This window comes from Diplotaxodon limnothrissa, linkage group LG23 (genome assembly GCF_057381915.1).
Source record: "Diplotaxodon limnothrissa isolate DT_005_m linkage group LG23, D_limnothrissa_male_GT1.1, whole genome shotgun sequence".
Taxonomy (NCBI): Eukaryota; Metazoa; Chordata; class Actinopteri; order Cichliformes; family Cichlidae; genus Diplotaxodon; species Diplotaxodon limnothrissa.
The window spans coordinates 24,457,501-24,470,239 of NC_140617.1; the positions used below are offsets into that span (position 1 = coordinate 24,457,501).

At 43.6% G+C, this 12,739-nt stretch overlaps 1 protein-coding gene across 3 annotated transcripts in view; it reads left to right on the forward strand.

Annotated features, from left to right (window-relative positions):
* LOC146608113 (nck-associated protein 5-like) overlaps positions 1-12,739 on the forward strand; it is a 187,296-nt gene that overhangs the window by 111,346 nt on the left and 63,211 nt on the right. The gene's annotated exons all lie outside the window — the stretch shown is intronic.

A 12,739-nucleotide genomic window follows, 5' to 3' on the forward strand; every position in this document is an offset into this window, starting at 1 on the left:
TACCAAAAACATCTTGAAAAGAAGAAAATATTCTGTGGACTGACGAGACAAAAGCTGAACTTTGTGGAAGGTTTGGGTCCTTTTACATCTGACATAAAACTAACAGCATTTCATAAGACTGGACCAAAATTCATCCGCAATGATGTGAAAGATTCACCTGCACTTATCACTGAAGCTCGATTGCAGTTCTTGCTGCGAAGGGCGGAACAACTACTTTTTAAGTTTATGGGCATTAACAAGTAGGTTTGGATAACTGTTGTCCCTTATCCATTTCTTTGTTTAATATTCAAATTTGCTTTGTTATCTGAAACATGAAAGTGTGACAAATTTGCAAAAAAACCCTCAGAAATCAGGAAGGAGGCAGATACTTTTTCACGGCACAGTATCTGTAACATTTTAAAGAAGAAAAATTTTACTTCTTAACCCCATTTAAGGGCAACCACCCACACATAAATCCTTGAACTGCTTTTCCATTTATTTTCTGTTCTTATTTGAGACTTTATGGATGTGTCGGACACCACGCTAGATGAATAATCCTTGGGTAATAAAAGGTTTTAAAGAGATGACCTCACACGCTTTCCTTTCACTAAACTGCAGGTCATCACAAGCCATCTGCAAGAAATTGTAATCAGTGAAGAAATGCGCTTAATCCTTCAGAGGTTTGACTTATTTCGAGTCCCTTGCATTACTTGTTGTCCTACTTTCATTTGAAAAGGCCAAAGCATCTGGTCATCGAGTAATTATTGTCTCTTTGCTGTAAAAGTTATGACAGGAGTTTGAGTAGATTTTACTCAAAGTCTGTAGCTCGGAGTCAGAGTCTGGACTCAGAGACCCCTGGATGTTTTTTCCTCTCTGGTTTGAACTCTGTTGCCCTGGAAAAGGGCACCTGTGTTCACTTTTTTTTATTTTTTTAACTTTTCATTCACGAAGGAAAAATGAGCCATGCTAGACTTTTCTGTCTTCTAAAATATGTCTTTACCAGAGGCTTAATAAAACTGGACTTTTGGACCCAATGCTAAGAAAAAACGATAGATGTGCAAGAGTGAAGAATCTCAACTCCCATATTCTTTATAAAAGTGCATTTAAAAGTATTGAAAGCTATGTCCACACAGAAAGCATTCACAGTGACATTCAGCGAATTCAGGGGGAAAAATACTGATTTCCTAGTCAGATACCTGAATGACCTCCCCTGGCTCCTTTCGATGTGGAGGAGTAGCAGCTGTACTGTCTAAGATACTTAAACTCATCCACCCTTGACAACAACTCCTTCCAGACCCAAAGTGGGCATTCCACCCTTTTCTAGCTGAGAATCATGGTCATAGGGTTAAAAAGATATTGCAGACAATACTGAGTATAGTTGTATGGAACAATACAGCCAGTTCCTGATTTCTATTCTGATCAATGCTATCATCCAGCAGACAACCAACAAACACGACTGGGTCAGACATGCAATGAAAAGGGTGAGCTGGGATTGAGGTGGGTTGCAAAGCAGCTTGCAGAGGCAGCAAAAAAACGGAGCCAGGTTAGGCCAAAATTGGCACGGTGAAGATTCCAATCTGTCCCAATGCAGCTTTTGAGTTATTAGTGCTTTTCTACTCTATTTGAGCACTCAAAGCGCTTCCTTACTACAAACGTCATTCAAACAAGTACCCTTTTCTATACCTGTGCACTTTTAACCCAACAGCTCGGGGGTTCAGAATCTTGTCGAAGGATATTTTGGCATGTGGACTAGAGGAGCCACAGCCACCATCACTGTACTAAGCCTTTGCCTGGGTACTGAGTTTAACCCTTTGCTCCAATTTCTTAAAACTTCACAGTAAGCTGCAGTAATGGGTGATCCAAGTGATCAGAGTAAATCTAATAAAGCAAACTTGGACATTTTTTATCAAACTGTTTCTCTTTAAGGAGATATCAGTGGCATGTACAGCAGCCTGGAGCATTTTTTCCCTGAAGCGTCCAGAAACCAGTAACTATCCCTTTTAGTGAAAGCAATAGATTTTTGCCAGCAATTTTCTGCAATCAGCACAATCTTTCAGTAACCTTCAAAATCGATACCTTGTTCCCACTTTTTCTATTTCTCACATTCTTTTCTTTGCTTTTCCATTTCATCAGAGCACTTCAGTGCCATTTCTCTGCGACGCTTGACCTTGTCTTCGTCAGAAAAAGATCGTCTGATACATTACTTTTGCTTTGCAGAAAGGGAACCCATAAGGTGTGAAGCCCTTAAACAATGCTCTCGTCATAACTTCAGTAACCTCTATTTCATGAACTCATCCTCCTCTTTGCAGCTGCTGAAGTGTGACAGAGAGGGACAGCAAATCAAGAGCCAGGGCCCGAGTTGATGCCATAATTAGGCGATAGGCATTCAGTATGCAAAAGGACGGGGCTGGGGAAAAAAGAGTCTGGGGGATTTTACATTGACTGCTTATCTTCTCATTAAGTTGGTTGGAGAAAATCCGGTACGTTTTAATGGTCCCAGTGTTATAGTGCAGACGAGGGCAGAGTCGCTGCCAGGGGAGGAATAAAATATTTAAGAGCCATTCCAAAGATTTATCACATATTTAAAATGTTCCATTGATGCCTCTGAATTAAGCTCAGTGGTGTTTCTCACTCATGTTGGCCTTCCTCGCATTCCTGATGCACATTTATACAGTTTACACTGTTTTGGAGATAGCTGAGGGGAGTTCATTTTGCTTTATCCTTCCTAAACCTGAAGCAGTTTTCTATTTCCGGCATTTCCCCTGTCCACGTCTTCCATCGGGGTCACCTTCTGACCTTTACGTAGACTTATTGGGTTTTTGCACAGGTTCCCCGGCATAATAAAGAGTGCAGATACAGTGCACTCGCTCCTCAAGGCTAAAAGTGAATTAGTGAGATAGTAGCTCGCAATACAAGAGTCAATGTGCTGAAGCCAGAGTGAGATGAAGTACAGCAATTCTATTAGGGGGGAAATATATGAAGCTTATCCCTGATTGGGTCCTGCACAGGTCCCCGCAGAGCCAGATGAATTTGTCTGCATGGCAGGGGTTGTCCAGATAGATGGCTCTCATCGGGCATCCGGCGGCTACCGTTCCTGCTGCCAAGCAACGGCGTGGCAGTAAAGACAAAGATTCCATTATGTCCTTAAAAAGCGCTCATCGAAGTGGGGATGTTCGGCCCTACCTCGCTCGGCTGTTGCCATTCCAGCGGTGTGGCGCGCTGACATCATGCTCGATTGCTGCAATTTCCCCGCGTCGTCAATGCTTCTTAGCAACTCCCAAAGGGAACGCGGGGTTCGGGCTGCAAGTTCGAAAGATATCTCCCCGCTCCCCTAACGCCTCTGCACAAATAAGCTAACAGGATTTCACTTTCAGAGCCTTAATCTTTGTTTAAAGCGATGCCCGAGCGCTTATCTGAATGTGAACGAGTCCCCTAACAAGCATGTGGAGTGTGTTTACTGGTACCTGGTCCCTTCGCCGCATTAGCATGCTTACATGGCAGCCAATAATCTGCGGTGGCAGATGGGACAACAGTGTGGTCACTTTAATTAGCCAGTAAAAAAAAGAAGCCTTCCTGTAAACCTTTGCCCTACTTGCATCTGCTGTTTCAGTTGTTGGCTTACGGATGCTTGCCTTCAACCGGCAGACGACACTTATTTACCTCTCTGCTGGCTGATTGATTGATTCGGGCTCATTATTTGTTGTGCATTTGATGTGTGTGTGGGGGGGGGGGGGGGGGGGGGTGTGTGTGTGGGGGGGGGGGGGGTAGAAACCTTAGTTCATCAATGTGTCTTTTTGAGTTAATGCCCACAAATCATGTTAAGTGGACGTCCAGTCTTATAAATAGACCGTGATCTGCTTGACCTCAGGCAACAATTGATTTGCGTGTCGCTAATTAATTGAGGTGGCACTTTTGGAATCACAGAGATGAGGATGGAAATAAGGCGGACCAGTCGGAACGATAAAAGCCAGCCAAGTGCTTTAGCTGTGGTATCAGACTCTATGCAAATAAGTAATTTCTGCTCCGAATTCTTTGCTTTTTGAGCTCTCTGCTTTGTTGTGTGATGATGTGAAGCAGGAAGGTAATGAGCTGCTTGTTACAGCTGCTCTTTACTGTATCAGATACGTGAACAAAAAGCAACACCAAACAGAAAAGATCAGTCGGTCACCCCTACAGCCAGACAAACTCCAGGGAATCTCGGCTTCTTACAGCCTTTGTTTTGTCTCCTTTGCTTTTTTTCTGTCCTTTGTAATGCGCAGGCTATTTTTTTTTTCCTTTTTTGGCAGGGGTAACAATTTAAGGCAGGAATTGGCAAAACTGAAACAACTGGCTTTTTCTTTTCAGCTTTCACCCTAAAGAAAAACAAAACAAAACAAGAAAGAAAATAAAAGAAATAGCTCAATTTGCTCCCGAGATCAGAAAGCTGGCATTCTTCAACTGACTGGCCACTTAACTCTAGACATAGGTCTATATCCTCTCCTCTGCATGCACACGCACCCTCCCCCAACCAGTTGGGCTCTTAGCCTGGTGTGGGTCACATGCCCAACCTCCCCTGACCGACCCCCTCTCTAAGGCTTCCCCCCACTACTTGCAAGGCCTCTGCAGTCATTAAACTCCAGCGGATTAGCGGGAGACTTCAGCAGCGTCCTCGGCCCACCCTGGACGTCCCCACAACTCCACACGGACACTTTAAGAGCCAGGACTGGCCCAGCAGGGGAAAGACAGAGAAAAGATGGGGGACACAACTTAAAAATCTTCTTGTCCTTCCTTAAATGATGGCATAAATTAATGTCAGGGACAGAAACGATCGAGCACATTTGGATGTCTGTTCTCCGAGGCCTTGACTACATCTCGGCTCCAAGCTCAGACAGGATGACCGCCGGGGAGACACAGGGGCCACTGGGGACCCTGCATTAAAAATGTGGCTTGAGGATGAAGAAGACAGTTTTTGCAGGTAATGAGCACAAGTGCAAATTTCATTTTACCCAGGAACTTTTTGCAGTGATTTGTTTTGTTTCCTTCCTCACACTCTAAAAACTTTATTGGACTCATCCCTCTGCCTGTTCTTGGAGGTCAGACACTTCCAGAAAGGAGTGAAAATGTGAAGTCCTTGTTTTCCAAGAGATTCCTCTCTACTTTTTTCTGCTCTATCTTTAAATCAGACTCTCTGTCGCCCAGAAGACGGGCGCGCTCATTGACAAAACTGGGGCGTTTACAGCCGACTCGCTCCACTTGACTTTGACTCATTACTGTCTTTGAAGGGCCCTCTTCACGCAGGATATGGGAGACTTATGGCCAGACTAACAACAGCAGCAGATGACGACGGGTGCCTGCAGATTTACAGCCCAGCGGCGTGCTCTTTTCAGCACGGTGTGTGAGAACATGCATGCACGCTTGCATACGCAGCGTATTTAGGAGGCCGGTGATGTAAACATGCAGGAATGGCAGCGCTTTTCAAGTCTGGACGCGTTGTTTGAACAGTCACGCTCAGGTTGAGATCCCACCGCGGTCTGCAGCGTTCATGTTCTGCTTCCATTACCACCACCGCCGCCACAGCTGGACCGCCAAAGCCTGATAGGCTCAGACAGGGGGAGCTGAGTGATTGCGCTCTGTTTGCAGATCAATGCCCTCTCTTCTAATCATTCAAGCATCCAGCCACGCCAGGTCCAAGTGTTTTAATTTGGCGCATTCAAAACAGATCTTCCCCCCTCCTCCCACTCCCTCTGCAGGGTTTAGCCAGATGAATCAGGCCCTCTGTTCAAGGCGACACATCTTGGGTCATTAACAGGATGGAGGAGGGGTCAGTCTTTTTTGAAGTTACTTCCTTACTGTTGCCCAATGGGGGAATGGGGCTGTTAAATAGATAATAGGTGTCTGGACTATTTTGGGAGCACCTCATATTTGAAAGGATTTATTGGTCCGTTTCAGCCCCCTCCCTCCTCTCTTTAACTTCCAAATCTGACCAGGGAATTATGTCTGATTGAACTTAATTTGGGTTATTCTACTCTATCACATGCACTAAATTACTAGCCCATAAGAGGGCTTTGGTATCAATCTTCACATTTTTCTTTGAAGATAAGACACAGTCCCCTCACTTAAAGCGCTCCACTGGGTTTCTGTGGCAAAAAGTGACCCGTTATCTGCTTGTAATTGTGTCAGACGGCCACAAATACTTGCACATGCCCTCTCCATTGCACCACAGCAACTTCCACCTTGGATTAAACATGCTGGTTATGATGTTAATAGGTCAGATTACAAGCGTGTGTGGAAGTAGGGCATCCATCTACAGCAGCAGCAGCTCACCGGTTTTCTCTGGAGTGTGAAGCTGGTGACTGTAGCCTAAAGCCAAAGAGCATGTAATTCAAACTGATCTCATGGTTGCACTATAGATTTCGCTGTCTGGCAGCTGCTCTGAATGACACATATACACAGATGTGTTACACAAGCAGCTCACCTACTTCCTAAAGAGTCGATTCGTCCGCCTCTGCCCCTGTAGTTCAGCTGAGGTGAGTTTAAAAAATGTAAACGCTGAATTTCTTCCTCTGAAATAAATCAAAGAAGGGTCACCTCGGTGTAATAATCTGCCTGTTTGCCATTCATTGCTGCAGAATGCTAAGCAGGAAATCTTTATGGTAATCTTAACTTACAGGATACAGAGTTGAGGTTTGATTTTATTCACAAATGATTTCTCAGTTTTATTCCAGTATTTAAATTTGGCTGTTACTTATTTATTTGTTTGTTTTTGCCTGAATTTTTGCAAGAAAGGCTGATCAGTCAACCAGTTACTTTCTATAACAACTTAGGTCTCATTTAGTCTCCAAACTTTCAGAAAATAGCCAGTGTTCAGGCTTACATTTTGAAATTGCGCATTCGACTTGATATAAAGGAAGGCTAGTCAGATTTTACTCAGTGTTAAACGGAGAACTTGGAGTTCACATGGGTTGCAAAGTGGCTTGCAGCCCCATTGTCAAAGGAGAATAAAATTAAAGATTAAGTAGTATGGCCCAATACTTTTGTCAATGCAGTGTATATTGGACGCTTGATGTACGGTAGAAACCATGCATGAGTGATAACAGACATGCCATTGGCTAAGTCAGACTTGAATTTGCATTAAATGGAGAAAATTGGGTTCACATGTGTTGTAAAGCTGCTTAAAGATGCCAGTTACAAAGCTAAATAGTAGACTTCAATGACTTCCATGGGTGACATTAAAGATGGATGTAGCTTCCAGGTCTGAAAAGTGAAGCCAATTCAGAAGTGCCTTAAATCTGTATTTCTTCCAGCTTGTTAGATTGCCTAGAGAAGTTTGATTGTTTAAAAGTCTATGAGGAGGACGTCTATGCTTCTTGCTAGATTTATGTCCCCAGTAAACATTTTCCTAATAGGATTATAGTTTAAATAGCTTGTTTGAAGTTAAGTTTAATACAGCATAAAGTTCTTATTGTGAGTAATTATCCCATTTAGGGTAAAATAGATGACAAATAAGAGAATGATTTAAAGAGTGGCAGCCAAAAGCTTAGCTCAGAGCTTTTAAATCCAGTGGGTACATACATCTTTTTGTCTAATCATTAGAAAAAGAAGCCTGAAATATATTTAACTTATCCAGACTAAGAGAGACACATACATATCCACACTTCTTTTGGGAAATCAGTACAACTGATTTGGTTTCTTTGCTTTTCCTTCAAAATGGCTTGACTGGGTTTGGTCAAACAATGGTCTTCCACCCCTTCTCTCCATCTTGACCCCTTCAAATTCCCAAAAGTCCATGGTAGGAAGAGGCTGTAGGGTCTGGGTGTAAGTAATGCGCTACACGCTGTCATCACGACTAAGGTCTCCCGCTGGGATGTCTTGCTCAGTCTGTAGCTCTCTCTCACATGTGGGATGCACATGCCTGCAGCCCATAAGGGAGATGCTTAGAGAGGCTCCAGCTAGATGCTCTCGAGAGCCGATGGCTTCTTTGCTGCTAAATGCTTCCTTTGGCCAGGGGTGAACATGTGGGACAGACCTCGTGAATTTGCACTCTAAATCCTCCCAAACGTAGTGGAAGTGCTGGGGGTTGAGGGGGATGAAGGAGGAATCTAAATCTGGTCGCCTCCATATGTCCTTTTTAATTTACACTCTTGCAGGCTAGTCCTCGATTGCACCCTGTCTGTGCAGTCTGTGCAGTGCTTCTGCTAAAAACCCTTTTGTGGTTATTTCAGAAGTCTTGGATGGCTGAACTGTTGTGGTTTTTGCACATTTTTACTATTTGCCGTTGTTGTCACAGCAAAGATTTATGAAATATGATTTACGGGGCACACTAAATGCTCCGGCCGCTTGATCTCTTTTCCCCCTTGCGTCTCTTGCATGTGTGTCTTGTTGGTCAGGTTAAAGTTCTCTGGCGAGAGGCAGCGGTCACAAGGGCGAGGACCTTTGAAATGCTACTCCACTGTAACATGCATGACTGATATGCATGACTTTTACAACTCTGACCTGTCCTCAAAGCCAAACTCTTCACCACCAGTTTTGTTTGCCTCTCTGCTTCATTTAGGTCACGTACTAGAAAGGGTCTCCTTGCGAGTTTTCTGCAAAAACAGCTCTAAGAGGATAAGAGTGGCTTAGCATTGTGTTAAGCTAGGCAATCACCCGGTGGGTGTGTGTTGCTGGAAAGGAGTCTGAGAAGAAAAATGGACTATTTCGGGGCCAAAAAACAGACAGTTTCGCAGCGCCTTGTTAAGGTCAGATAAGGCGATTGGAGCTGTCGATGAATCAGTCACGCGAGGGCCCCTCATGGCCTCGATTCAGCTGCACAACCAGGTGATTGTTCTCAGTATCGTTTCACCAGCTTTGGGATATTCCAATTGTGCTCCTGTCAAATCAGATTAGAGGGTTTCAGTCAACCGAAGCCTGACTGCGGCGCTGATAAAGTGAGAGTGCGACCACAGTCGGAGAGAGCAAGAAGAGCGTCCTCTTGTTCAGGTGAAGATTCTTTGAGGATTCAGATATTTCATCCTCACATTATGGTCTTCATTCTCAAACACATGCCTGTGGGACTTTCTGTGATAAAGAGGAAAAACAAAGTAAAAGACCTTGCTTTTATTTCTAATTCGGGATAGAGACAAAGTGCCTGCCGAGGAACGCTGGCAGCATGAATATCCCCACAATAGGAGTGTGTGTGTGTGTGTCCTGCTTCATCTGAGCTGTGAAACTTGCAAACATGCACGTGGCAGGAGAGCACTGACTAAAATTAACCAAAAATGTGATGGTAGAAAGCGACTCGCTGGAAGTCCTGTAGAGATCTCTGATCGTGCGGTGAGTGTCCTGGCACGCTGCCTCCCTCTCAGCTTTTCTTGCACGGAAAGTGTCGATTTTATGAAAGCCAAAGCCTCTTAATCACTAATAAAGACCCACACAGCTACACATGTGCGTGTACACAAACACACACACACAGGCTGCCAAACAGGGGGATCCCTGTCCTTACTTGTGCAAGTCCATCGCTGCTCCCCCCCCGCCACCGCCTTCCCCATGCTATCTGAGACTGCTGGCCTGCTTGCCGCCCAGCAGGTGCCCTTCTCTTGTGTGGAGGGCTTAACATGGGACATATGGGAAAGTCTTTGCCTGCCAGATCACTGTCTTTGCACAGGCTAGTGCCGGATAATGACACGTTGGAGACACAGCAAGTACAGAGTGATAACAGGAGCTGTGCCGTCAGGCTGACTTGGTTGACCCGGCCGCTGGACTGACCGTCGATTGAGTGAAAAGCACTCAGGCTTATATGATGACCGCATGGCCTATTTTAGCCCAGAGACCCACATATGTGCTGTAGTGTCTAGGTCACTTTACAGCGGATGACTTCACATATGGAGCTCAGGGATGTCTGCACGGTGCTTCTGGCCTTTTTCGGAAAAAACGGCGGCAGTAAAAATGGAAAAAAAGTCAAGACGGGGTGAGTTTTGAGCTACAATTTTCAGCTTTTGGCAGAGGTTTTTGGAGCCCTTTAATCATTTTCAGGTCTGTGAAGGAATTTGTCATTGAAGGTTAGAGCTGAATAAAGGGGGATGCAGTTTTGATGAATAGAAATAGTTTTGAATGAAGCGTTTGAAGTCATTGTGGCTTCTGACAGCTGTATGGCAAAAAGAGGAAGAGGACTGGAAGTTTTTCATATGCTAACTGTATCACCCGCTCTGTTCTGACAGTGCATCGTTTTGTACCGCTGCGGATCGCTGACACATGAAGAGCTCTGAGCTCGTGTGCGTTCTCCGTGTGTGTGTGCGTGTTTGAGAGGAGGCGAGAGGGGTGTGTTAGCCTTAACATCGTCGACCCCAGGCTGAAAATTGATTGGAGTCTTAATTGTATTTCCTGGACTGCTGACAAGCACCACACTTGAAATTTAGCCGGTGCACCACAAGGGTCACGAGAGTCAGAATTGGCATTTGCCTTTTGTCCTTTCCTTCGTCTCTCCTTCCCAGAATGGTGCTTTGAGTAGGTCCCTGCAAGCACTTTGAGATTAATCACACTATCACACTGAGCATGTTTTTTATGTAAACTAATGCTCTGTCATCTGAGGGTTATATTCCATCCATCAAAAGCATTTAGCGTACTCCCTTTCTCTCACATATGTTTCAAGTAGCTGACTTTAGCAGAGACAAATTGCACTGTTTACTTGTCTTGTTTAGCTGGGAGCTTGTCCTGTTCTTTACTTAGCTCTGGAAACATACGTTTGCTTATTTAAATTCACTATTTTAATGCTCGAGGAACCGCATTACTTCATAATTACCTCTCTCGCAAACACTTTCTAACAAATTAATGCTAATTATTCAAAGCACTCTTAGTCATAGTGCCGGCTGCATGAGTTGCTGAAGAAAATGAGATTAGAACGAGTAGTTCAGGCACAAGACGTCAGATCACAGTTCAAAATTCAAGCAGATGAACTACAAGTCAGTTCCAAAAACTGCTGGTGCTCTGTTAGCTGTCAGGAATAAGAGAATGTAGGGATTTTCAAATAAATTGGAAACTCTATTTAATTGAATATGATTTTTATGAGATTGAAGAAATTAATCTGCTTGTAGATTTAAGCATTTACATTATGATTAGGGCAATAAAAGACTGAAAAAGTAAGGTAATGATAAAAAAATAGAAACACCTAGTGCAACCTGTGAGGTTAATTAGTAAGATAACTGGATGTACACTTACCAGACTCTTCATTAGATCTGTCTGTTCAACTGCTCATTAATACAAATGGCACATGGCAACTTCTACTGAAGTTCACAATGAGCATCAGGGGAAAAAAGTGATTTAAGTGACTTTGAATGTGGTATGGCTGTTGGTACCTGAAGGGCAGATCTGATTTCTCCCCACACAACCATCACTAGGGTTTACAAAGGACACACTTCTAGATCTGAAAAAGAGAAAACATCCAGGGATCGGCAGTTCTCTGGGTAAAAATGCCTCACTGATGTCAGAGGAGAATTGGCAGAATGCTTGAAGCTGACAGGAAGGCAAACGTAGCTCAAATAACCACTTGTTATGAGCAAACTACGCAGAAGAGCATCTCAGCAGCAACAGAAGACCACACCAGGTACCATTCTGTTTAGCTAACAACAGGAAACTATGGCCATAGTTTACACGGGCTCACGAAATCGGACAATACTAGATTGGAAAAAAGTGTCCTGGTCTGATGAGTCTTGATTTCTGTTGTGACATTAGCATAAAAAACATGAAAGCACTGATCCACTGAACACTGGTTGGATGTACAACTCTGCAGCAACTCTTTGATGCTATCATGTCACTATGAACTCTGAGAAATGTTTCCAGCAGCTTGTCATATCTGTACTACAAAGAATTAAGGCAGCTCTGAAGGCCAATAGTATGTAAAATGGTAGTTCACCACTCTGTAAAGGTTTGTGAGGACAAAAGTTTCAGAGAAATTTGAAAATTTCAAAGAATTTGCAGATTCCTGCATCTACAGTATCTACATCATTTATATAGTAACAAAATTCAGAGGAACTGTGTTCATAAAAGACGAGGCTGAAAACTAATATTCAGTGGCCATGTACCTCGGGCCCTCAGTGTATTGAAAACCGGATTGATTCTGTAGTTGGAAATCACTGCGTGGGTGCATTCATTGTTGAATCTTCAAATGCAAGTAAAAATTTATAGTGTACAGGAAAAAAAGGGGATGTTTCGAGCTCAGAAGATCTCAGATCTTATTGGAAATCCTGGAGACAGGAGCAATAACTCTGAGGAATATATTCAGGTCTGGAGCCACGTACGCTGCCAGCAGATGACTTTTTTAGAGAAGGCCTTGCCTATTTCAGCAAGACAACGCCAAACTAAAGTCTGCAAAAAAAAAAAAAAAAAATCTAAGCAGCAAAAAGAGGAAAACACTGCTGTCAAAGCCACAGAAGCTGGTCTCTTCAGTTCCCAAATGTTTACAGAGTGATGTTCAAAGAGGAGGTGATGCAACACTGTGGTAAACATGTCCCTGTCCCCAAGTAACAAACGAGCATAAAATAGAATTTCAACAACATTTTTTTTAATATGTTGCCTTTATAACATTTCCTGGTCACATATGGACGTTAAATGATTTGCAAATCTGTGGAAATGTGATTGTAGCTGTAGCAAACGGAGAAAACGGGAGAGTTATCGCCACGCAGAATAAATCTTTAGTCCAGATGGAGCCAGATTTTTTTTTCTGTCAACAATGAGGACCTCCAGTCCCCCAGCACCACCGCAAAACTTCAAAGTCTTTCTGCCCGAGCCTTCAAAAGGACCAAAGTCT